This window comes from Globicephala melas, chromosome 19, assembly GCF_963455315.2.
Source record: "Globicephala melas chromosome 19, mGloMel1.2, whole genome shotgun sequence".
Classification (NCBI taxonomy): Eukaryota; Metazoa; Chordata; class Mammalia; order Artiodactyla; family Delphinidae; genus Globicephala; species Globicephala melas.
This window is the reverse complement of record NC_083332.1, coordinates 31,663,649-31,690,572: the sequence shown is the minus strand read 5'-3', so window position 1 is coordinate 31,690,572 and position 26,924 is coordinate 31,663,649. Positions and strand designations below refer to the sequence as shown.

The 26,924-nt window shown below is 46.5% G+C and overlaps 1 protein-coding gene across 2 annotated transcripts in view; it reads right to left on the bottom strand.

Annotated features, from left to right (window-relative positions):
* CHD9 (chromodomain helicase DNA binding protein 9) overlaps window positions 1-26,924 on the bottom strand; it is a 244,924-nt gene that overhangs the window by 206,087 nt on the left and 11,913 nt on the right. The window contains exon 1 of one of the 2 annotated variants that reach the window (XM_070044370.1): window positions 10,114-10,192. The exons of the other annotated variant lie outside the window; for it this stretch is intronic. The gene's annotated coding sequence lies outside the window, so the exon portion shown is untranslated. Of the gene's footprint in view, window positions 1-10,113; window positions 10,193-26,924 lie in introns of those variants that run through there. 2 annotated transcript variants of the gene reach the window in all.

Sequence of the window (26,924 nt, the reverse complement as noted above, 5' to 3'; positions counted from 1 at the left end):
TGGCTTCTCTTGTTGCGGAGCACGGGCTCCAGGTGTGCGGGCTCCAGTAGTTGTGGCTCGCGGGCTCTAGAGCGCAGGCTCAGTAGTTGTGGCGCACGGGCTCAGCTGCCCCATGGCATGTGGGATCTTCCCAGACCAGGGCTCGAACCCGTGCCCCTTGCATTGGCAGGCAGATTCTTAACCACTGCGCCACCAAGGAAGCCCATGTAGGTGAACTTTTAAGCAAATAAATAAATAAGTAAATAAATCCAGTGGTTACTGTCATTAGAAATACTGACCTAAGTTATACTATGTGCCCAGCAAAGTGTTGAACAAAAAAGTTGTCCACTAGGGAAACTGAATCCATTAGACCAGAACAGTATGTAGATCACCCAACAGGGAAAGCCATTTCTTTTGCAACAGGAGAAACTCAGCTTGGCCAAGTACAGACATAACACGATAAATCCACCTATTCATCCCCAAAAGTCTGATCTAAAGTTCTTTCATCTCCTACAGAAGATGTCCTGGCTATGCAAGGGACTATTTAAATTCAGAGACCCTCTTATTAGTAAAGATCAGGGCACTAAACTTGAATGACTATGAGTTAACAAAACTTAATTCAAGAGTTTCAGTAGCTAAGAGGATCTGGAAAGTTGCAAGTTGACAGCAGTTTTGCAGTTGATCCTAGGACAGCTTAAAACAGAAGAACTCCTGCCTCCTAACTTCTCAAGGTTAGAAGCGACCTTTGAGGTTGTCTGGCTGAGAACATGCTGGGACAGGTATGGGTTAGAATCCTATGTGGTCCAGGTAAGTCTTTAACCTCACCTAGTTTAACCTCACTTAGTTTCTTTATTTATTAGTAAAACAGAGATTAAAAATATCTCTTTTGCAGAGCAAATAATCTGAAGCTTAGAGATGATATACCTAAAACCGGCACATATTAGATTATCAATAAATTATAGCTAATTTTTAAAAGTCAGTCGAGTGATTTTCAGATTTCTCCCAGTGTCAGAGCCCCTGGAAGCTGCAGATCACTGTGAAAAGTTGCTGTAATTTACCAAATCATGTGAACCAGGAAAAGCTTATTTAGTAGCAAATATGACTCTATTTTATAGGTATATATAGTATCACAAAAACAACACATCTGATCACCAGAAGAAAGATTTTCTTAAATCCCCCCCAAACAATCTATTGAACTGGGTCATGTGTCAGATCTTCCTAAACTATTTGTTGGCCACTTGTTTATTTGATTTATGCCTGAGGTGGGAGCTGGCAGCAGCTGTAACCAGACAAGCAGTGGTAGACAAATGGAGAAAAAACCTATCATTTCGATTAGCTGCACACCTCATAGAGTTTGCAAACCTCAACTAATAACATATTATTGATACGGATAAACTAATTCAATGATTTTGAAACCTTTTTGAAAATGAGGAAACGCTTTCTTTAAAAAGATTTTTTTTTTTTTTTGCAGAAGCTCAAGATCTAAAACACAGAAAAGCAGAAGTCCTGAATGAAAAAACAGAACAAAAGCTGAGCAGCCTTTCTGTGAGCTTTGGGATGCCCTGCCCTTCTCCACCCCTTGAATACATGTCTGAAGACTTCCTGGGCTTGGAGGGGGACATTCTAGAAATCCGTTAAGTCCAGCCCCTCATTCTGCAGATAAGGGAATTAAACCCCAAGGGACTGAGAGATCCACCCAAGGTAGCATCCTGAGTTTGTGAAAGAACCAACACTAGGATCCAGGCCTCTGAATTCTCTGTTCAGCATTTTCTCCCATGCCACCAGGACGACTCCAAGGTTCCTAGCTTTGGATTCTTCAAATAGCACACTTGGGAAATTTTGATTTATTTCCCAAGATAACTGGCTAAAGAGATGAGGCAGAACCTTGGCAAAGTAGTCAACTCCCTAAAAAATTTACCTTCTCAAACTTGCAGGTTGATCAGATGTCCCTCCTCTGCCTACCTTCGCTATTGTGTTCCATAATGTACCAAAATTCTCTGTTTATATCAGACATCATAAATGGCCTCTACAGTGTATCCAACTGTCTTGGACTGGTTGCCAACATTTAAAAATCAGAAGATTTTGCCTAAAAATTTGGATTTCCACCTTCTGTTGAAAAATGAAAAATTCTAGCAATACTGAACTTTCATTCCCAGTTGATAACACTCCCAGGAGCTGAGGAGAGGCAAGCACTCTCCACTGTGTCTCGGTCCCCACCAATCCCTACCTACTCGTGTCCATTATTCTCTGGTCCCTGTAGGCATTTGAGTTTGTGACCCATGGTCTAAAGCTTTTGTCTATAGAAGGATTTTTTGAGAATGGGACTTATAGGAACAAAGGTAAACCTAAGATACAGACATAGGGGATAATCTCATTTCAAAAGATGAGGTGAATGTCATCATACATAATGCTGCTTTCCTGCATTGATTAAGGAGGAAACTTTCAGAGTTTCCTGACTCGTTTATTTTTCTGAGAGCTGTTAAATTAACCATAGACTAATAGAGCTACAAGTCTCAGACTTGCTTTCCTGTGTGTCCCCTTTTACACGACTGTCTGCAGCACAACTCCAAACACTCTGCCGAGTCCCCGGGGAGATGTTATTAAACCACCCATCAGCCTGTTTCCTGCATCCCAGAGCACCTCCCCTTAGCACTATGGTCAGGAGGAACTGGCTGAGAACCCCAGGATCAGCCCCAGGACTGGGCAACATGGGTGTGGACACAGCAGGCAAAATGAGAGCAATTCTTAAGGAGGATTCAGTCCTGCTCCCAGCGGCGGCAACCCAGGCCCTTGTGTCACATTCTTGCCCCTTGCACATCCTCAAATCTGTTATCACTGCACATACCTCCCCCTGTTCAATCACCTTACTCTCCTCCATCGCTGAAACTTACAAAAGTATCAGATAAACAAATTCACCCAAAGGTTTTAATAGTTCAGAACTGTATATTTTTTATTTTAGCATCTTAACCTAAGTGTGTATCACTAATAATAGAATTTTAGGAATCATGATTAGTTGGTGAAAAGAACATTTGGAGATAAAAAGGGCTTACCCTCAAATTATACCACAAAGGAGGTTTATTTACTTTGTACCTGAAGGGCCACCATTATATCACCCCCCTCCTCCAGGACTTTGTTCAAATGCTACTTTCTCAGTGAGGCCTTCCTTAACCTCACAAATTAAAATTGTGACCCTCAGACTTCCCTGGTGGCACAGTGGTTAAGAATCCGCCCGCCGATGCAGGGGACACGGGTTCGAGCCCTGGTCCGGGAAGATCCCACATGCTGCGGAGCAACTAAGCCCGCGTGCCACAACTACCAAGCCTGTGCTCTAGAGCCTGTGAGCCACAACTACTGAGCCTACGTGCCACAACTACTGAAGCCCGTGTGCCTAGAGCCCGTGCTCCGGAACAAGAGAAGCCACCACAATGAGAAGCCCACGCACCGCAACGAAGAGCAGCCCCTGCTCACCGCAACTAGAGAAAGCCTGCGTGCAGCAACGAAGACACAACGCAGACCAAAATAAAATAATTAATTAATTTTTAAAAAAATGTGACTCTCCCCCCTCATCCCCACACTCCCTACTGCGTCCCCTGCTTTATTTGTCCCCATATCACTTAGCACCATATGATATACTGTATCTTTTGCTGTTGTTTACTGTCTCTCCGCCTCCACTAGAACATAAGCCCCATGGGATAAAGATCTCTGTCTGTCCACCACATCCTCAGTGCTGTGGCAGTGCCTGGTCCACAGTACATACTCAATAAAGGTTTATGAAATAAATGAACTTGTCACGTATCATGCTCAAGCCTCGGGTGACAATTATTTCAATAGATAACAGGGGACTTCCCTGGTGGCGCAGTGGTTAAGACTCTGCACTCCCAATGCAGGGGCCCAGGTTCGATCCCTGGTCAGGGAACTAGATCCCACATGCATGCCTCAACCAAGAGTTCCCATGCCACAAGTAAGGAGTCCACGTGCCGCAACTGAGGAGCCCGCCTGCTGCAACTAAGACTTGGGGCAACCAAATAAATAAATATTTTTTTAAAAATAGTTAACAGATAGAAAGGAGAACTTTCTTTTTAATATAAGTTTATTTATTTTTGGCTGCATTGGGTCTTCGTTGCTGCGTGCAGGCTTTCTCTAGTTGCGGCGAGCAGGGGCTACTCTTCATTGTGGCGCGTGGGCTTCTGATTGTGGTGGCTTCTCTTGATGCGGAGCACGGGCTCTAGGTGCGTGGGCTTCAGTAGTTGTGGCTCACGAGCTCTAGAGCACAGGCTCAGTAGTTGTGACGCACCGGCTTAGTTGATCTGTGGCATGTGGGATCTTCCCGAACCAGGGCTCGAACCCGTGTCCCCTGTATTGGCAGGCGGATTCTTAACCACTGTGCCACCAGGGAAGTCCAAGGAGAACTTCTTGATGATGAGAGTGACTACATATTTTAACGCTGGAAGGTTGCTCAGAAGTTTTGATGTAATCTTTCCTTTATATACATATATATTTGGTGGAACGAACGTACGTATTTCCTTTCCTAAATATTTTCAAGGACGAAATACAGTCTTTTTTTTTTTTAATATTTAGAATAGATGTCGGGTAGCCCATCTGGGAAGCGGGATGCTAAATGAGATTTTTTTTTTTTTTCCAAAATGCTACAGTGTAACCACATCATATGTAAGGTGTGGGGTGTGGGGTATGGTGATGGTGGTGGTGTGGTGTGTGTGTGTGTTTATTGTGGCAGTTGCATCTTTAACTAGATTATGAACCTTTCTTCTTTTCCTCTGAGCTAACAATGATGGAGTTTAGTTCTTTATCTGAAATGTGTCCTAGTAAATATATGTAACAAGACCTAATTTGAAAAAGCAGCAGAGGATGTTCCTGGCTACTTAACTTTGCAGCACTGCCTTCCAGCTGTCCTTTGGGAAATAACTGTTTATCATTTTTGTTGCTGTTGTTGGTATTTATACCTTTTTACCATGCTTCTTTGAATTCTTCTAACAGCACACTTGGGAAGCTTTGATTTATTTCTCAAATACAAACAGCATGAAGCCTGAACTTCTGGTTCAAGTGTTCTAACCTGGCACCAAGGTCAGAACACAAATTGACTGATGGGTCCCAGACCAGTTTAGGTTCATGGTAGCAACACAGGTACTATTTGTTGAACTAACCTGCCAATGTTCTGAGCAGAGGTGGGCACCAGAGACCAGTGAGAAACAGACCATCTTAGCATGAGAAAATGCTGAAAAGTTCTTTCATCACTGCTATGACTGGAGATAGCACCAGTGAAAATTTAAAGACCTAGAGCATGTAAGATTAGGTTACCAATCACAGATCAAAGGAGTGTAGAACAGAGGCAAGGAATGACCTGCCTTCTAAGTACCTGAACTTATGAAACCTCCCGGACATAATCTCATAGTAGAACCTTAATTCTGGTCTCTATTACAATCTATCCTAAGGAATAACACACGTACAGGGTTATTCATTACAGTACTGTCAGTAAAGGCAAAAGTTTAGAAACAACTTAAGTGATGACCCTGGGGACCTGGTTAACCAAATTATGGAATACCCATACAATGGAATACAATAAAATCATTCTTTAAAATTTGAGAGTACTCTTTATGAATGGAATTAGAATGATTTCAAATACAAAACCAAGATGTGGGATAATAGAGTATGCTATCATGGGGAAAAAGAGGCAAAACAAGAATACATGCATACAATTATATTTTCTTGTATACATATGAAATATCTCTGGAAGGGTACATAATAAACTGAATCATTGGCTTCTTCTAGAAAAGGACACTGGATAATGGGGGACAAGGTTTGGGAGAAACTTCTCACTGTATATCCTCTTGAATTTTGAACCAGACAAATGTAACTCCTAGTCAAAATAAATAAAATTAACATTTTTAAATAAAAAAATTACATTAAATAAGGCTTTTAAAGTTAATTAACCCTCTTGGGGGGGGCGGTACAGGAGGTGGGTAGTGGGAGGTACAAACTACTGGGTGTAAGACAGGCTACAAGGATGATATTGTACAATATGGGGAATACAGCCAACATTTTGTAACAAATGTAAATGGAGTGTAATCTTTAAAAATTGTATAGAAAATTAAAATACAAACGTTAAGGAAGCCCTTCTTAATCTATGACGCCTCATTCTTGCACCATTTCCATGGGCTTGAAATTTTTTTCAAAATAAGAAGATCAAGTAAAAACAAACAAACAAACGAAAAAGAATATGCTCTGCTCTGGGGTAGTAAGTTGGGTGCCTCCAGCTTGAGGCTGTCAAGGAAGGGGAAGTGCCAAAGATAATTTGCTTGCTTCAGAAGTATACTTACATTGGCCGCAGAGCTGAGCACAGAGTGGAAACCCTTTCTTTGCTGCCATCATGAAATGGGTTTCCAGCACTGGCCATGCAGTTTCTGATTGCGCCATCAGAATCAGGCACAACCTTCTTTAACTGAAAATGGCCAACTCCCCCTTGGGTTGGTTCAGTACAGGGGGGAAAAGAAAATGGCACAGTTAACCCTTTCTCTCCATGCTTTGGTAACCGAGCAGATAAAATGCCAAACATGTAGTAAAGGACTTAAACGAAGTCAAAGCTTCGGTTTTGGAAAAATTTTCTTGGCCGCCCTCTGGGAAGAGAGGCAGTCCCTCGGGGACTCATAGCAAACAAGGTATTTCCTCTGTGTGGGCTTAGCAAGAGTAAACGTGCAGTGAGGTAGTTTATGATGGAGGGATGCTTGAATGAAAAGGGAGAAGAGTCAACAAATCGTGTTTCAGTCCTGACTCTACCTCAGCACTTATCATAGGATCTTAATTTTTACAGCCTGAGTAGCCTCCTCTATAAAATGGAATCATAATCACTGCCTCACCCACCTTCCTGGACCAAAAGATATAAAAGGTTACAAAGCATTTTTAAAACTCTGTGGCACTAGAGGTGAACGTTAGGGAAATAAACATAAGACAAAATACCTTTTGGTGATAATTACGAAGTTTTCAGAGAAGCAAACATATCTTTAGGATCCGATACATCATAACTTTCTAGTCTTAAACCTACATCTGCTGCATTACCTGGGACAAGTCCCCTAGCCTCTCTGAGCCTTAGTTTCCTCACTGAAAAATGCTGTTAATGCTACCTACTTAACAAAGTAGTTAGCTATGAGAATTAGGTGGAGTAACCTATACAAAATGGAGAGCTCACCAGTTTCTTTCCCATGTACCTTGGGTAATGAATCATGGCCTCAATCAAAGGATACTTCATTTGCTGATTTGCTTCATTCCTCAAACTCTCTGTACTGTCTCTCAATTTTTCTGTAAATCTATAAGTGTTCTAAAAAATAAAATCTATTAGTTTAAAAAAAATATGTATTTAAGATGTAAAGTGATTGAAAAGGGGGACTCTGGAGCCAGACTGCTTGAGTTTGAATCACAGCTTTGCCGTGTACTAGATGGATGACCTGGGGAAATTTAGTAACAGCTTTGTACTTCAGTTTCCACATCTATAAGCACTATGTAAATTTTTGCTATTAATATAAAATAATACTAATTATTATTATTATTACATTGCACTCAACAATGAGAATACAGTGATGAACAAGGCAATTTAAGCAAAGCCCTCTGAAAGCACCCACCGTTATCTTAAATGTAGACCCAAAGAGGTTAAGTTACTCCACCAGGGCCACATAGCTAGTTAGTGAGAGAGGACTAGAGAAGACCAGCCAGGACTAGTTAGAGACTTCCAGATTGCAAGCCACTGTCTTTCCACTGCCCCATGCTGTGCAATCAGATTCAAACCTGGACACTGCAGAGTCCTGGAACTACCACAGTGGATTCGGGAAGTCAGTTGGAATTGGCCCAATAATTCTGTGCATTCCTGACCTCCACCCTCTTTCTACATCCCATTCCTTAGGGTGTTGTCCTCGCCTGGCTTACATGTGGATCTCCCTGCAAATTTCAGAATTGGAGTTCACGGTGGAGACAACGTGGAAATGCCACATGCCCCATACCACTTGCATTTCTTTTGTGCTTGTGAATCTTATACAAGAACAAAGGTTGAGTCTCTCAGAGACGTTCTGGAAAGGGACAGATCCAGGTGTGGTGGGGCCTGAAGTGTATACAATACTGCGGGCTCGCTTTTAGGAAAGGAATACGTAATTACAAATTAAAAATTAGGTACCAGGCCTTGGAATGCATGCAAATGAAGGGTCCTGAAATTTAAGCATTATTAGCTTCCTGGTAAATCCAGCTCTGCTCCTACAGTGACTAATTCCCTTCTTTCCCTCTTCCCTTCATCTTTGCTTCCACCCGTGTCACTTGCACCTGCCCTGCCATCTAGCACTCACTGTGCCCCAGGCAGTAACTTCTTCTTAAGTTTACATTCTGATTTTAAAAATGAACTTTGCTCCAGTCTGCAGATTATTATCCAAATTATGATACAGGCACAGCTTTTCTTGATATGAAAGAATAAAATGATGTACAGTTAACCTGTGGGTGGCATGTAATCATGCTCCGCGGGGCTGTGCATTATTAGACTTGATAGACCACAAAGTAGCCAGAAACTTCTGTTTTCTGTTTGCATTTGTGAACACACCCAGGGCCAGGCTCTTCTATGTCTGGGACATTCAGCAAATAAAATGATCCTCTCAGAAGGGGCTGGGGCTGGGGCTGGGGTTGGGGGTCCCTGGCGGTCCAGTGGTTAAGGCTCTGTCCTTTCACTACAGGGGGTGCGGGTGTGATCCCTGGTGGGGGAAGATCCTATGTGCGGCAGGGCGTGGCCAAACAATTTAGAAAAAAAAACAAAAAGAAGAAGGAGGGAATGATATAACAATCTAGAGGAGAGAACATCGTATAGTTACGCATAATTATGCATGATTAATAGAATACTTTTACACATGCCATCTGACCTAACGCTCACACCATTTGATGTACGTAGTGTGTTTTATTAAACCCCTGCCCCCGGTGACAGATTGGAGACTGAGGCCTACAGTGACTGAAGTTTGATTCTGAACCCTTCCCTGCTGATTTCCTTTCCCACAGCACCGCCCCCATTATCCTCACATTCAGGGGACACAAAGAGTGCACAGGCCGCAACTGCACAAAGAACCCATAGACAAAGTAAGTCGAGGCTGTTTTGTGGGTGATTTGGGGACGGGAACTTGTTCCTTGTGGGTAGGGGTGGGGTGGAGCTATTTTCTCGGCTGGGATTATCCCGATGAGTCATCTAGGTTGATCCCATGATTTGCATAGTTCCTCACCTTTCCCCTCCCCTGGACAGCAGTATCACCCAACCCTGGAGCCGGGATCGCATGTGCCCTTCACTGCCCTGCTTGTCCCCGGCAGCCCGCTCAGTCGGGGCCTGGCACGGAGCCACCAGCCCGAAGCAGGAGGGGAGGAGGCGTGTGTCTCCCAGTGGCTGTCAGCTTTCCCAGCTGACTCAACTCGACACCTCCCTCCCCCCGCCGGGCACACAGCCTCCGGTTTTCAGGCTTGTCTGGTGGTTCTCAGTGGGGAGCACCCCCTTCCTACTGCCCGGGGCGCCTGGTCTGCAGCCTGGGGCTGCCGGCAGCGGCACCAGGGCCCCCTGCCCGCTGGCCTGGCGGGCCCTCTCTCAGGACGATTCGAACCTGCTGCAATGGAGAGTTCAGAATATGGGTCAAGGTGCTCTCAGAAGGGCCCAGGGGAGGATCACCTGACCGGGAGGTGGATGACTCAGCGGGAAGGGAAGGGGTGCGGGCTGGAATCTCCTGGCCCACGGGGCCTGGAGGAGGAGGGCAAGTTGTCTCCATCTGGCTGCCTGCCAGGGGAGGAAGAAGAAGGAGACGGAAGGAAGGATAAAATGACCGCGGGTGACCCGACTAGGGTGGAGTCCAAATCCTCCCCAGAGCAGGCTGTCGCCCTCACGGAGCTGAAGCCACTCCCAGGTCAAACTGCCACTGTGGCTGTAAAGACCTAATTAGCTGCCTCCCCTGCCCAAGTGGGAAATCAAAAGGACGGAGCGCTCATCTCTCCAGACTCCAACCACCCAAGGCCCCTACAAGAAACCCAAGCCACCGGCCTAGCATGCAAAGGCAGCCGTCCCTCACAGAGGCGATTTGGCTTCTCCCCCAATTAATCCCGAATGTGAAAATTACTAACCCATTTTATTTTACATCTCCACGCGGCGGGGGCCTCCTTTCAAGGGTGTGGCAGGGGTCGCAGTTGCTGGAACAGCAGCTGCGCTGTCTGAGCCTCACTTCCTCTGGCTCCAGCTGCAGGTTCGTCAGGGCCAAGCAGGGAGTTTCCTCATTCTCTGGGCTTTCGGCTTTTCTAGGCGGCCACCCGCACCTACCACCCTCCGCAGCTGCTCGCCCGCCCTCTGTGGGTAGCGAGTTTGGGACTCCCTGGTCCCATGAGTCAGAGCCAGGCTGGAGACAGACAGCAGGCTTCCTTTATTAAATCAGCCTCCTGCCCTGTACACCACAGAGGGAAGCTATAATTACTCGTTTGGCCTGGCTCTGAGAACTGAGCCACAAATGCTTGACTAGGAGGGATGGTTCCTGATTCCTGCATTTATCTAGTGCACCCCAGTTTGGAAATACAAACAACAGCCAGGGGTTCAAGCCTGTTACGCATATGTCAGATGTTTTGCACATATAACAGCGTGCGCTGGACCTGGACACTGATGGAGATTGCTAGAAAAATTGCTATATTAATGCTGCCAGGAGTTTTTTGTTTTGTTGTGTTGTGTTTTGTTTTTTTAATGCGTCCTGCCTTGTTGCCAGTCTCATTTGAGGCAGGCTGCTCATTGCTGATGTTGGTTTTTAAGAGATAAAGGAAAAGGCAACAAAACATTGTTTTGGATCCTCAGGACTGTTTTAGCCATCTGGCATAGAGACACAAAATCTCTGGCCTCCCAGGGCCTACAGAAGTGTTTGAAACCTGAACCCTGAAAAAAAGAGTTGGCTCTAAAAGAAAAAATTAAACCACCAAATGAAAATAATATAGCCAATCTTCATTAACTGTTCAATTTACTATTCGTTGGCTTATTCACTCATTCATTCATTCATTCCTGGAAGCGTACATTTCTGCCATTCATTCACCAAAGATCTGCTGAGCTGTTTCTCTGGCCAGGTATAGTTTCAGGCACTATAGTTTCAGGGCTACATAAGTGCTAAACCAATTAAAGATATAGACAGAACTAAGCAAATATTCCTGCCCTTGTGGGTGAATAACGGACACAAAAATAAGCAAATTATATGGTATGTTAGAGATAATAAGTGTGATTGATAAGAGGAAAAAAATAGAGCAGGGTTAGGGGAATTATTGGTAAAGGAGAAATTCATAAACATCTCATGACATTTAAGAACAATTTGCAGGTTAGAGTTCTCTCACAGTGAGAGTTCTCAAGTCTGCATAATAATTGCTGAGAAATTATAACCAATCATAAATGAGTTACATTTGACTACAGTAAAATTATAAAAATCTTCTAAGCTTTGTTTAGAACCAAAATTTGGGTGCATGTTAAATATATCTGATGGGAGATAAAAAGTAAAAGTGCCAAGGCATCTGACCCTGCCTCTGGGTACCGGTAAGTAAAGGCACTTCGTTCAAGTATTACTGGATACCTATAATATAGTGGTTAAGGGCTTGGGTGTCAGATGCCAGGGTTCAGGTATGGTGAATGGATCCATCATTTACTATTTGTGTGATTCTGGGAAAGATATTTAATTTCAGTTCCCCCTCTTTTATAAGAGGGTAATATAGAACCTACCTTATAGGGTTTCTGAAATGATGAAACAAGATAATAAAAGTAAAGGTGTTAGTTAGGATAGCACCTGGCACTTAGTACGTGCTCAATACCTGTTAATCTATTATTATCGTTGCGGTTAGGATGATCACAGTGATGATAACAATGAGTTGCCAGGCACCGTGCTAGGTATTGGGGACCCACAGCTGAAGAAGACAATGACATGGTCCCAACTGGGAGAGACTTTGCAAGCATGTTGTGCTTCATTAAATCTCACGGCCCCCTGGCAGGGTGATCCCCACTGCACCACTAATCATTGTTAACCATACTTGGATGGCCGATAAAAACGAACAGACCACAGTGAGACACCATTTGATAACCTTTCAGTTGGAAAAAATTAAGAAGCCTGATAATGCCAAGTACTGGAGAGGAGGTGGATCAATAGGATCTTCACACGTTCATTGCTGGTGAGATGGTAAATGGGTACATTCACATTGTTTTTCAGGAGGTGTGTGCAAAACGTTCAGCTCAGCATGTTCAAAGGAGTGGAAAGCTGGTAACGACTCAAATGTTCATTGACAGGAGAATAAATTTATACTTGTGGGGCCTCTCACCTTCTGAGATGGCCCACCCTCTGTCTGTGGAGTGTGTTTCTCCCAAGGCAGTTTTCGCCTTTTGAGATGGACCACATTCTTTCTATGGAATGTGTATCTCTCTAAATAAATCCACTTCTTACCTATCAAAAAAATAAAAAGTACTCATGGGATGTGATAAAGAGGACAAAGGGACCATACATAGCTCTATGCTACAATATGGATGAATTTTAGCAATATAATATTTTGAGGAAAAAGTATATTTCAGAAGACTACATACAGCAGAATATTCTCTTAAGCAAGGTAAAAACAAGATCTAAGCAATGCAACTTTTAGAAAAATATATTAAAATTAATTTTTAGAAAAGCAATGAATGGTAAAGTCAAGATTCAGGATGGGTGAGGGAGGCGAAGTGATGGGAAGGGCTGAAACACATAGGGAGAAGTGGGTGGTGGGTTCACAGGTGTTTACTGTATTATAAATAAATAAGTAAACATAAATAAATAATAAATAACCAGATGCATGCTGTGCAGGGTCCAAATGAAGACGAAAGAATGTCATGAATCAAAGATTATGAATGATCCTGTGTACTTGGATTCAATAAAAGAGAAAATGAAACTCTACTCTTGGGATGGGTGTGAAGCACACCTCGGAAGGGTGTGGGCTTGTCAAGACAGAGTGGATAAAGGACCCTGAAGAAGGGCAGGGGTGTGTGAGTTTCCATGAGGATTAGGCAGCATTGACCTTGGAGGTGGGGGACCCTTCACCAGTCACGTGCTGCTGTGCCGGTTCAGAATTGTCACCTGCAGTCAGAGGGCAGGAGCAAGTGGTCACTGTGATGGGGGCAGCAAAATGTCCCTGGCAGAGCCCTGTTCACGTCCTGGGTCTATCCACGTGGTGGCTGGCCCTCAGTGCCCTCTCCCTGGGGTCTTTGCCAGGCCTGCCCTGGATAGACTTCTAGTTCCTGTGTGTTGTTCTCTCTCTGCCCGGCCTGGCCCTGACTTGAGGGATGCTGGCTGTGTGCAGAGAACCCCGTTCCAGCTGGGAGTCCTGGCACCTCCCCCAAGGAGATGCAGTTTGGTCACTGAACCCACAGTCCTAGCCCTTCTCTCTCTTGCTCTGGGGGGAGCCCAGGGGGAAGTGCACTCAGACAGCTAAGATGCCTGCAGTCATGGCCAGGCCCATGGGTCACAGGCTGGATGGAGCAAGCACGTTTTCATTAATAAAAAGGCCCCGGAAGCTGGCACCAAGCAGAGAAAGCTTGTTAGGCCCAGGTGATTGATTTCACGGACAGAACTAACTGGGATTCTCAGAGGCACACGGAGGGCGGTCCTGTCTCTCTTTTGTGCTACTGCTGGTGGGGTCAGGGCTTTCAAGTTCTGGGAGCTGCTCAAAAGCCCCTCACCCAGCCCCACGCTCCAGAACAATCATTGATACCTCAAGAGACTGGAATCAGAAAGACCCTAGATCAGGTTGTAGGTGGGCAGTTTCTAACTGTCTCATTAGTTTAATTCTCTAAACCTAAACAACGGGGAAAATCATATGGTCATTGCCTGACTAAAAGGCATCAGTGAGGACCACATGACATAACTGAGAACAAAGTGCTTATCAAACAGAAAGGTCCAGTACATTTGTGTTAGAACACACGCCCGTCGAGGGTGGGAACTGTGTCTGACTCCTTCTCTGCTGGACTCCCAGGATCAAGGACAGTGCCCGGCACGTAGTAAGTGCTCAATAAAAATACTTCTGGAATGAATGAATTGGAGTATTATGGATTAGAGTAAAACTAATGATGATGAGGATCATTCCTGACCATGATATGAAAATTAATTTCATCTTGACTACATACCAGGCAAAACGCTAAAAGCTTTTCATTGATAGTTCCATTTAAGCTTCACAAAAACCCAATGAAGGAGGTGCTAGTATTATTCCCATCCTGCAGGTCAGTTAATGTGATCCAGGGAAGTTAGTGATTTTCCCAAGGCCACACCCTGGCAGAACAGGTTATTACCCAGGTGACATATTTAGGGGGTTCGGAGAGGCTTGTTCCCCGGAAGCGGAACACAGGCAGCCTTGGTGCCTGAGAGGCCACCATGATATCAGTGGATTCTGACACCTTGAATGCCGCAAGATTCCAAATGAAAGTGCAGACACCTCTGAAAAACAGTTAAACCTAACTGTCTCATCAGGGAATAATCTGGCTTATCTGTTTTCTTCCTAAGTGTAGATGGTGGGGTTCTCTTGCAGGGATGGGATTCAGGGGAGTTTCCCCGAGTGAGTGGGGATTACACATGGCAGACTGGAGGGCTGCTACGAAGGGGGCTGAGAAAGGGTCCAAGATGCATGTTGGCTGTTCTGTTGAGAATTGGCCTAGGACTTCAGGAGGGCAAAAGGGTGTTTGGGTCCCCAAATCGCCTTTATGGGGTGTTTTTACAGAGCAGCTGGAGGACACTGGAAGAAGGCTATCTCAGAGAGGGGTAGCAGTATTGGGGAATTATCATAGGAGCCTTGCTTTTATGTTTGAATTTTTTATAATAAGAATATATTCACTTACTACTTGTGTGGTTAAAAATATATTGAAATAAATGAACAACTAAGTGAAGCGGGGGTGGAGGAAGGTTGAGAAAAGGTCATGGGTTGGATCCTCCAAAGGAATGCAGCTTCCAAGACTGCAGAGCCCGCGCCAGGCTGCAGCTCTCCAGGGCTTGGCTGATTTACTGGAGATGAACGGCAGCCCCCAGCATTCCCAGGGCATGGCGGCCAATGAGCCTGATCCACAGCTGGGGGGGGAAGTATTTGCCTTTGCAGTTGGCAGCATGTCTGTGCCTCTGAGCCTTCCTCATGAGAGACTCATTATGCAGTTTGGTCACATGCCCTATGCATTTTAATGAATGAGTCAGGGGAGAGACTCAATTTGAAAGAGGAATCGAAGCTCTCTAGGCTGGGTGAAGGGCTCTCAAGGGATGCTCTCACAGCTTGGATTACAAGAAAAGGAAAGAAGGAAGCTATTTTCGTTTAGAAAAAGGAAAGGAAGGTCAGAAGGAAGGAAGGAAAGAAGGAAGGAGAGAGGAAGCAAGGAAGGAGGGGAGGAAGGAGGGAGGGAAGGAAGAAGAGAAAGAGGCAGAAAGAACGGTGTAGAGTTCAGAAAACAGTCCTGGAACAGATGCTGCTCACCAGACACTCCCTTGCTCTTTACCCTCCACTTATTTACTCAAAACATTCAGTGCTTTTTAAGTGTCAGCTACCATGTTAGGCAGGGGAGTTACAAGACAAATGAGATAGAGTCCTTGCCCCAAAGGTCTCTGCAAAAACCAAATGGGTTTGGTCAAGTCAGAGCAACTACACAGGGGTCTAATTTGGGAGGTGGGGTGGGCAAAAGAAGGTCATGTTCACTCCCTTCCTGGGAAGGGAGGTCCCTTACTGATGGTCAAGGGCTATCATCTCTCTAGCGCTTCCCGCTTGCCAGACACGGGGTGAGCAGTCCACGGTGAGCATCTCACTGAATCCTGGCAATAATCCCACGAGGCAGATCCTGTTACTGTCACATTTTTTACAGAATAGGAAACCGAAGCAGAGTGAGCCGCCTGCCCAAGGTCACCCAGGGATTTGAACTCAGGTCTGTCTGACTCCAGAGCTCCTGGCAGTTCAGGTCTCCGCTGTCAGCCAACCACTGGATGGGGAATGCTGGGGAAGGCCTTTCCCTTCCCAGGCTGCCTTCCAAGAACACTCTGAACCCCCAGGAGGAAGAGGTTGGTGTGAATCCAGATGCAGTCAGCGCCAGGCAGCCTGGGAGTGGATCTGAAACCTCACTGAGCGAGGCTGTGTGTGAGACTCAGAGCCCAAGGGCAGCGGGGAGAGGAAGGAAACGCAGCCTCACGGCGGTCAGTTGGGGCGACGTGCCCGTTCCCAGCCTCCACACCACAAAACACAGGGCAGCAGATGCTCGGCAAACGGGTGTGTGGGAGTGAGCCGTACCCTTAGATGGCGGTCGAGCAGGCAGTATCACTGAATTACTCAACAAAGCCACCTCGGCTTTGAACTTTGAGCCAGGCTCTGCTGGAACAGGGCCTGGGGGGAGAGGGGGGCTCTCACCACTGTGAAGAGGATGTCTGCCATCCCCCTGCCACCCCCAAGTGGGAGAACACAGCCTGGGAAGAAGGCAAGAACTGAAAAGCCACGGCACACCCACATTCTCATGAATTTTTACAGCTGGAGAGAAAGAGCGATACACAAACATAGCAGGACACAGGGGCCCTGGGCTTCGTGCTGGAGAGAAAAGCAAGGTCACCTGCCATGAACCTGGCCTGTACACAGAGACAGGCAGCTTTTACTGAGTGATTACTACATGCCAGGGCTGTCATACACATTATTCCCTTGGACCCTACTGCGTCCTCGTGAGGGAGGTACTGTCATCATCCATCGTACCCAGGAGAGACTGATGCCCAGAGAGATGAATAACGTGCCACTGTCTGTTTTTCCCCACTTCTGGTTTCCATGAGAAGGGATTTTCCCTGAACACACTTTTGGTCTTGACTCTCACTGCCCATGCCCATGGAATGACGTCTGACTGGAAAGCTTGGGAAGGCTATCCGCAACGTTCTGCTCTGCCCCCTCCTCCTTCCAGGCTGTTAGGAAGCCAATTTGTTCTCACACTAAGCTACATCCCCCATGCTAGCTTTCGTGATAATTAAGGTGGTACCTTGGCTCTCTGCCATTCCTTTGTCCTTTTTATTCAGTGTGTTCAGAGCCGGGATGTAGAAGAGGGGTGCTGTTTTTTGGAAGGCTCTTTGGAGAGCCCAACAGCACTTAGGAGGATCCCAAGTGCTCTGGCCAAACCACCCCCATTTAACTGGGGATTCTGCTCTCTCTCCATGTCTTGGCAAAGGACACTCTTGGCTCTGGGACCACTTTCCCTTGGGAGAAGTCAGCCTGGCAACAAACGCGGCCTTAACCCTCCCCCCAATGTTTTTTGGACTGGCACCTTTTTTCCGGGACGAGGAAAACTAAGTCCTGTACCCAGTTTCTTGTTGTACATGGAATTGGTCATGAGAGGGTATCCCTGGGGTGGCAGGGTCTTGGCCTGTGTACCAGCTCTCTCCCTTGCCAGCTGCCCGGGCATCAGTGATGGGTACTTGACCCCACCCAGGCTGCTGCCAGTCTAGACTGCTTACTCTGCAACAAACCTGGGCAGCTGACCCAAACCCCCTGTCAGGCCCTGATTAACCCATACACTGTATGTCTCAGTTTCCAGTTCCAGTGGATCTGCCAGGGGATTCAGAGCCAGTTATGTTATGTGGCACCAGCTGCCGAGCCCATATTACCTGGCTGTGTGACGGGGGGCAAAGTCCTGACCTGCTCTGTGCTCTGATTTCCTCATCTGTAAAAGGGGATAGTACCTGTCCTCCTGTCTGTCTCCCAGGACTGTGGTGAGATCAAATATGTAGAACATAGTTGAAAAAGAACCAAAATACTCCATGAGATAGAAGGGAATTTTTAAAAATCATTTTTATCAGCTTTTATAATGTGCCCAAAGACTTATGAAGCATCTATAGCAAACATATTCAGCTTTGTCATCAGGGCTGGGCCACCTTCGTTTTGGTAACCTTGCCCAACTCCCTCTGCAATTTCCCTCTAAGAATCACCCCTCCCCTTCCCCTCAGTCATACAGATCCAGGGATTCCGCCTAGGAAAATGAGTGCATCTCATTTCTTTGGACCACAGTGATTGCTTCACAGATGGTCATGTGACCCCATGAGGATCAGTGAGACTTTTCCTAGGACTTTTGGAAAAGAGATTCTCTCTGGAGATCCTGAAAGGATACAGGGGCTAAAGCGGATGCTGTCATTTTGTTTACCACTTTAACCCAAAACTCAAATTGAAACATAAAATATGAACCAAGAAGTAGAGAGAAACCAAGTCCTGATTTTGACATTAGAACCCCAAACCCAGCCAGGACCACCAGTGATAACGTGATTTGTAATAAGCAATAGAAATATTTGGTCTGGGCTTCCCTGGTGGCGCAGTGGTTGAGCGTCTGCCTGCCGATGCGGCGGACACGGGTTCGTGCCCCTGTCCGGGAAGATCCCACATGCCGCGGAGCGGCTGGGCCCGTGAGCAATGGCCATTGAGCCTGCGCGTCCGGAGCCTGTGCTCCGCAAGGGGAGAGGCCACAGCAGTGAGAAGCCCGCATACTGAAAAAAAAAAAAAAAGAGAAGAAAGAAATATTTGGTCTTCCTCCGTAGTTCTTGGCACGGAGGTCCTAAAACTCTTGGAATTTCCTTAATGAACAGAGCAGTAAAGGTGTCCTTTGTTATGTTCATAATGTGGCTTTTGGAAAGCACCTAAGGATGACGGCTGGTTACCAGGAGAACCAAACAAGTGATCAGAAGGTTGGAACTTTCAGTCGCACCCTTGCTGACCTCCCGTGAGGGGTGAGGGCTGGAGATAGAGTTCAATCCCCAATGGGCAATGATTTAATCCATCATGCCTATGTTATGAAGCCTCCATAAAACTCCAAAAGGACTATTTTCAGAGAGCTTCCGGGTTGGTAAACACGTGATCTGGGGAGAGTAGTGGGCTGGGAGAGGGCATGGAAGCTCCGCCCCTTTCCCCATACCTTGCCTCATGCATCTCTTCCATTTAGCTGTTCCTGAGTCATATCCTTTCATAATAAACTGGTAATCTAGTAAGTAAACTGTTTTTCTGAGTTCTGTGAGCCACTTTAGCAAATTAAAGGAATCTGAGGAAGAGGTTGAGGGAATCTCTGATTTACAGCTGATCGGTTAGAAGCACAGGTGATGACCTGGACTTGGAAATAGTGCCTGAAGTGAGGTGGGCTTGGAGTGAAGGGCAGTTGCGTAACCTGTGGGATCTGACAGGTATTTCCAGGTAGGTGGGGTCAGGACTGAGTTGAACTGTAGGACACCCATCTGGCATCTCAGAGAACTCCTTGGACCACCCCCTCCAAACCACACACTGGAAAGTGGGTGCAGAACCCTCTCACCAGCCCTGGACTTCTCAGCTTAAGGTAAGGCGCCAAATTCCTTTTTTGTCCAAAGGCATCTTGGGTTGGATTTTCTGTCCCTGGTTACCAAGAGAATCCTAATGGACACAGTATTACCTCGTTGAATCTTTTCACCAACTGTGAGCTAAGTATCGGAACCCCTAACTCTACAGATGAGGAAGAGAAACAGGCACAGAGAAGTGATGTGATGTAAACGGTGCAGGCAGGATTTCAACCTGGCCTCCTGGCCCCTGGAGCCCGCATTCTATCCACTCTGCAGGGGCTTGGGAGTACAGCTGAGTCTCATAGTCATCTCTGTCACAGACTTCAGTCAGCAGTAGAGCATCTGCTGGCAGAGGAGAGCCCTGATTCTCTTGCAGCCAGTGGCTGAAGGAGGACCTAATTCACTTGGTGTTCTCTGCCACATGTGCCCTCTTCCTGGAAGAAAAACACCAACAGAGGAGGAGCTTAGTCAATTCCTACAGGGTTTAAGCTTGATGTCAAGGGCCTGGAGAGCTTGGAATGGCCCAATATCTTCTCCTTCCAAGGATTGATGTTCAGTGTCTACCTTTTACAGTTTTGGTTTTTTTTTTTTTTGGCCATGCTGAAGGATCTTAGTTCCCTGACCAGTGATCGAACCCATGGCCACTGCAGTGGAAGCACGGACCCCTAACCACTGGACCACCAGGGATTCCCTAGAGTTCCACTCTTTTCTCTGAAGATACCAGACTCTGGTAAAATGCAAATACCTCTCAGGACTCCAGGGCTTACAACCTGAGCTGCTATCAGTGGTGACAGTTTTGTAGGAATAATGGCTTTGAGAGGGGTTTAGGGTACCAGGTGCATGGCTGGGCTGGTAATGGTGGCACTCTGGAAGAGGAAAAGGGTGCAGAAAGGGACATCTGAGAATTGGATACGTTTCAGTTGGTTAAGGGAGCAGGTCATCCATGTAAGTGTGATAATGGGATCAAATAATACGCTATCTGGGATTTGCTGCAAAATAACAGGGGGATGGGGAAAGTAGGTGGAAATATAGATGAAATAAGATATATACACTAATATGTATAAAATAGATAACTAATGAGAACCTGCTGTATAGCACAGGGAACTCTACTTCATTTCGCTGTACAGTAGAAACTAACACAACATTGTAAAACAACTACGCCCCCCCCCAAAAAAAAGGATTGGCCATTAGTTGATCATTGTTGAAGCAAGGTTACCAGTAAATGAGGGTTTATTCTGTCTACATAAGCATATGTTTGAAATATTCCATAGTAATATTTTAATTATGAATAATTAAAAAAACATGATTTAAAAAACATGTTTTGTGCTTTATTCTTTATATCTTGTATGCACCTCACAAATGTTTTCTCCCCATTTTAAAGATGGTAAAACTGAGGCTCAGAGAGTTTAAGTCATTTATGCAAGGTGGAATTGAGAGCTAAACCCAGGCTTTCCAACTCCTGTATCCCAAGGTTAGTCTGGGGCAGAGGGCAGCAGAGGCAAGCTGGCAGCCCCTGCTTGACGGGGGCTGACAGGCAAGGACCGGGGCTAGGTGAGCCAGTCTTGTCCACATCCAAGTCTTGCCGAGAGGCAGCCCAGCCTGTGTGTAACTGGTGTGGCGAAGACCCCGGCAGGGCCTCACGGATTCATTGAGCGCACAGTGGAAAGCTCCTGGCCACTGATTTCACATGCTTCTCGGTAGTTAAGAAAACACTGAGTCCAGCACAGCAGGCTCTGGCTCTGGACCCTTTCATGGGCATCCTGAGGACTGCTGCCTGAACATCTGGGTCTGATAAAGCCCACGTGGGCTTCCCTGCCGCCTTTGCCATAGCTATTTCCGCACGTACCCTTGAAGCTCTGTGCGTGTGGAGGGTCTTTTCTTTTCTTTCCTCCCAAACATATGGATTCCCAGCTCCTATTTCAAACTCAAATACTCCTCTGCTATAAACTCCCCAAAGCTCTCAATTTCCTTTTTCCATTGCTCATTCTTTCCTGAAGTGCATGAAAAAGCCTCTCTTAGCTCTGTTCCAATTTCCTTGTTTATGAAAGAAGGGCAAGGAGAACGGTGACTTCAATGATCAAAGTTAAGCAGGCCCTGATTCCTTCCTTAGGAGAGCACACCTCAATGACCTGGGAGATCCCAACTTACCAGGTACGAAAACAAATCACAGGAAAGCCCTGACTCCCCCCAAAACACTCATCCTGCAGGAGGCCTGATACAGTGCCAGCTGCTTCCTTTATCTGGCTGAAACGTCCTCTTTGAAAACCACTAATGGAATAGAAAGAAGAAGAGAAACGGGCATGATTCCCAGAAGGTTACTGCTGGAGTGGGAGTGTGTTATCTGGGAAGGGAAGAACAGGTCCTTGCCTGCTCCTTAGCCTGTGGCCTTGTGTTTCTTCATGATGATGGCAACTCACAACTTAGAGGCAGAAAGAAGCCAGTCCTCAGCACTGAAACACTGGACACATCAGCACCAACAGGGTGAGGGAGGAAAAGGGACTCAGTGCATCATGAAGCACCTGGGGGACAGAAGGTTCCCCACCCAGGGAGAGACCCTCAGGTGCCTTCACGGGGCCCAGCAGGTAACATAATGATAAAAGGCAGTGGACATTGGTTTCAGCCTGGAGGAGCCCTGGGTAGCAGCAGCGGAGCCTGGAGACAGCAAGTCCTCTCTGGAGGGGGCAGCAGCCATTCACCTCTGGCTGGTTATTCTTGTGGAAGAACGTGAGCCTGGTGTTGCCACATCTTCCATTTTTCCAAAGACGTGGAGATCTGGATTTTACATGAAGTCTCCCAGTTTGGGAACTGATTTTGATGGAACATATTGCAAAGGCTGACATTAGGAGCTCAATAAGATCTGTCTCGCAGTGCGAGTTCACCCAAGCACCCCTGGTTTGCAGCCCAGACCTAGTAACTGGTCCTCTACACCTGCAGTGTGGTCGGCAGCGCTGGGAGAAGTAGCCAGGAAGAGGTCAGAGGCAGCCACGGGGCAAAGGGCATCGCCTGGCACAGGAAGGAGGTAGCCCTGCCTGCTGTTCCTGGGCTCATAAAACACTCGCAGGCTTCTGTCATGTTACCATGCTGGATCTGCTACCAGTTGGGTCCTTACCAACAACGCTCCCATCCCCTTTAGAAATTCTCCTCCTCCCCAAGGCAGTTCATGTGGCTAGCTCAGAACTCTTTCTTCGGGAGAGGCAAGTCGGCACTTCAGCCTCTGACCACATTCAAGATAACCTTCAAGACAACTTAAAATTCACCTGCCCATGGAAGAAGCAAGTGACACCTTCCTTCCTCTCAGGGTTGACAAAACCATGACCAGCAACTCTGCATCCTTAAGGAGCTCTTTCTTTCCCCCCAAAAGTCACATTGTGCTTTGAGGACAACTTCTGTTCCTCATCTCTGTGAGAGAGAAAAGAGGCACAGAGCTGGGAGCTATTTGCCCAAAGACACACCAGGGAGGACTCCTAATAGCTGGCAGAAACATGCACTAAGCTATTTTTTTTAAAAGTTCAGATGTCTTCCTGATTTGTACATAATAACGGTAAGTAAAATTTCCTCACAATGGGATGGTGCAGTAATCTAGAAGGCAGAGAGAGACGAGAAAAGCTTTTAGGCATGGGAACTCCCTGGTGGTTAGGACTCCGTGCTTCCACTACAGCGGCCCGGGTTCAATCCCTGGTTGGGGAACGAAGATCCCACAAGCCTTGGTGTGTGGCCAAAAACAGAAGAAAAAAAAAAAAAAAAGGTACGATCACGGAATCTCTTTCTCTGGCATTACCTTTACTCTACCAGGTAGGTTCTTTTATTCTTGCAATTCCCTGTATACAGGGAATGAGAAAGATGCGTGGGAGGAGATGACAAGAGAGAGTTTCAGAGCAAGGGAAAGTACATTGCACAAGCGATTGCCTGCAGCAGGGTGTGCGCGTGAATCTCTGGGTCTGGATTTGCATGCTTTGCCTGCGTGCAAGCCATTTTGGTAGAAGGAGAAGTGTTGTTTCTATACTTCAGTAAATACAATACCCTCCTAAGAGAACCTTCATGACTCCTGTCTCTCTCTCTCTCATTTCACCAATACACTGTTGCTGTTCATCTAATCAATATATATTTATTGAGCACCTTCTCGGTATCTGACACTGTGATATGCGCTGAGATTACATTGATGAACAAGAAAGACACAGTGTTTGTCCTCAGGGGACCCACTGTTTATGAGGGAATCAGACAAGTGAATGGGAAGATGCCATTCAGCGGGGTTAAGCCCTCAGATGGAGGAAGTGGACGTGGAGAGGGCACGGAGGAGGAAGCGTGACCTGATAGGCTGCGGGGGGAGTGGGGGGAACGTATTCTGGGAGAAGTGAGGTCTAGGCTGAGATCTGAAGGATGAGCTGGAACGAGACAAGGAAAAGGGAAGGGGAGCATTTCAGGCAGAGGAAACAGCATGGGCAGAGATCTGGAGGTCAGATTCTCCCTAGCACCGGATGAAAAGCTACTGTTTGTGCTAAGGCAAGTTCCATCCTGGGGAGGGTTTCAGGGGAGTTCTGGAGCCAAGTATGGGACCAACGTGGCATTGGTCATAAGCCAACCTTAAAAATCATTGTTCTCAAAAAAAAAAAAAAAAAAAACATTGTTCTCTGATTTAAACTGCTCAGTTAAAAGCATTTAAAATGGTCTCCAGTCCTTAGGGTGCTCAGAATATAGGATGGAGAACTAAGTGCTCAGGGGACACTGGAATATAGTCCCTCCTCCTGAGGAAGGACACAAATACTAAGGGTAAAGCACAGAACCTGAGAAAAACTGACTTTTTAATTCTAGTTTACAACAGAGGACAGAGAAAATTCATACTTTTGTCCTCTCTCTCTCTCTCTCTCTCTTTCACACACACACACACACACACACACATACACACACACACACAAGCACTCTCCTGGTGAGCTAGGCAGGTGAGATTTTTTATATTATTTTTTACAGAGGAGGAAACTGAGGCTCGAGGGGCAAAGCATCCAAGGTTATTGGCTCATTCATTCACTCACTGACTCAACAACCATTAGTGGAGCACATGCTGCCAGCAGGCTTGCACACAGCGGTGAATGACACACGTACTCCCTACTCATGGGAGCCAGGGTTCTAACCCATTTCTTCCGATTCCCACCCCAGTACTCCATCCAATACACTGAACTGCAGTTGGATACGTGTTCTCTGGTGCAACACGCCAGTGGACGGGTGTTTACGGTCCTGTGCCCTGTCTTTGTCAGCACTACCCCCAGCCCCAAACATGCCATCGAGGCAAAAACAGCATAGTTGCTATGCAAATGTATCTTCAAGACAAGGTGCAGACCCAGATTTTCCCTGTAAGTCCCTCTTGTATAGAAACTGTACCAACCAACGGCTGTCCTGGCCCTGGTCGTCTTTGAGTCACTGGGAAATTTCCCATTGCACCTCCGCCCCCTGTACTAGCCCAAAGCGAAGGCTTTTAAACCCTCACCTTTTGCAAGTCTTCCCTCTAAACCCTGTCCCATGGAAGTCGGGATGGGATAAAGGTTCTTTCAAAGCAAACTGGGGAAGATTGAAGGGGAGGAGAAAGCAGGCTGTGAGCAAGGGAATAGGAGACACCAGGCCCACTCTGCTTCCCGCACAATTGTGCTGTGAGCCAAATCTGGCCAAGGTCGGAGAGGACTGGCAAAACCCAACCAGACAGACATCCCTCAGAGATGCCTGGGAGAGGCTGGTGTATCTCCCCAGAGCCTGGGCAATGTTATTTCCTGGGGCGAAGCAAGTCACAAAGGATGAAAGCTGATGACTGAATGTCTGGGGCAGGGTGGGAGGCTTTGCCAGGAGGTGGAGGTGGAGTGGTGGAAAGGGAGGAGGGGAGGAGACTTGGCTGGTTTTGCACAGACACATCTCTTCATTTTTCCAGACTGGAAAAAGCTGTTTGCACTGTGCACATTTGCAGAGAGTCACAGTATTTACTACGCTTCCTGGCTCGACAGATTTCTTTCTGTCATTCAGTCAAACGCAGCTTGTATTTTTCATAGCCAGAGCCGAACAGACCGTGGAGGCTCTTCCCCCACGTTGTGTTCAAAAACACAGCACGAGTGACTCAGAAAGCCCGGCTCACGTGGGCAGCAGGAGCGGGTGGTGGTAGCATGTTGTAGAGATAAAGACCCATGTTTAGAAAAACACGGTCTTCCCCTTGGAGGGGTTTAATGACGCTCCTTGTTTTCCCGGCACACATTGTTTTTTGAGCAGCCGGAAGAAACAACTGCTGTACTAGAAACTGATTCCTGCCCTTTGCATGTGACTCTCGGTTATCCATACTGACAGCGGTGGGTAGTTCAGGGGAGTAGGATAATTTTTAAAAGTGGTTAATAATAATATAGAAAATCCTTTCTTGCCAAAATCTGCCTATCCAGGGAAAGTTATCTGTTGAACCACTGTATGCTTGCTAAGAGATAATTCAATCCAACAAACATTAACCGAGCATGCCCCATGTGCATGGTATGGTGACAAGGGTGGATGTGTCCAAGCTGACCACAACCTAACATGCACTTTACCTTTTTAGTAGAAAACGGTGTGTGAGCCCAATGGCATTCACTGCCAGTGGTGGAATTCCAGGCACTAGGGATGGGCCAGGTCAGTAAGGAAAGTCTGTCGGGGGTAGGAGAGGGGAGAGCTATCCCCAAACCCCTTCACATCATACTCCTAGGTTCCTGTATGTGTAATATACCAGCCAAGCCACCACACTGGGAGTGTAGTCATCAAATCTTGCTCAAAACCTCAGAGTCATGCTGCCCGAGAGTCCGAGAGTGGGTGCCTCATCTTCAGAGAGGACATAACGACATATTCAGGCAACCTCTGACCTCGCCAGCCAGGGGGAAGGTAAATACACAGTTACCCTTGATGACACAGGATAGCATCACCTGATGCAATGGAATAGAGCCTCTAACTTCGTCCTCTTCTTGGGTTGGCAAAGCAGAGTCCTCTTGCATTAATTTAAAGAGAGAAAGGGCCCACCCAGACTTCTCCTCAAACCTGCTTTTGAGCCAGGAGCCTTGGGACTTGGAGGGGTGGAGGCAGGCGGAGGAAAGTAGGGGAGGGTTTTTAGGGGACCAAGGGAGTCAGGGGAGCTAGAAATTCTGCACAGTCCAAGCTGATGATGCCAGATGTAGCTCAATTTTTTTTCTTTTAAAAGACTATTATGGGTTTCCTTTCCAAAGTGGAAATGCAGGGATGGAAAAATGAGTTTCAGTTGCTATGGTAATAGGAGTTGGCTGGGCCTGTAGGAGCAGCAGCTGGAGTAGAGCTAGTGGCCGGGAACCTGGCCCCATGACAGAGGGAGCTTCCGGCTGGGGATAAGACAACAACAGGCTTTAGCAGGAAGGAGAAGGAGGAAAGATGAGAGAAAAGGAGACAGAAACTGTGTCTCCAGACATTGCAGCCTGTGAATCCTGCAGACATTAGCAGGGATACACAATGGGGTTTGTGTGTGCATGAGTGTGAGTGGCTGTGTTGTATGTGCATTCCCACAGGCCAAAAAAAAAATGAGAAGCAAAATAAATCCAATGCCTGAAAAAGAATGGCCGAGAAAGCCCTAAGACAGCTGAACGACTGAAGAAGAGAGGGCAG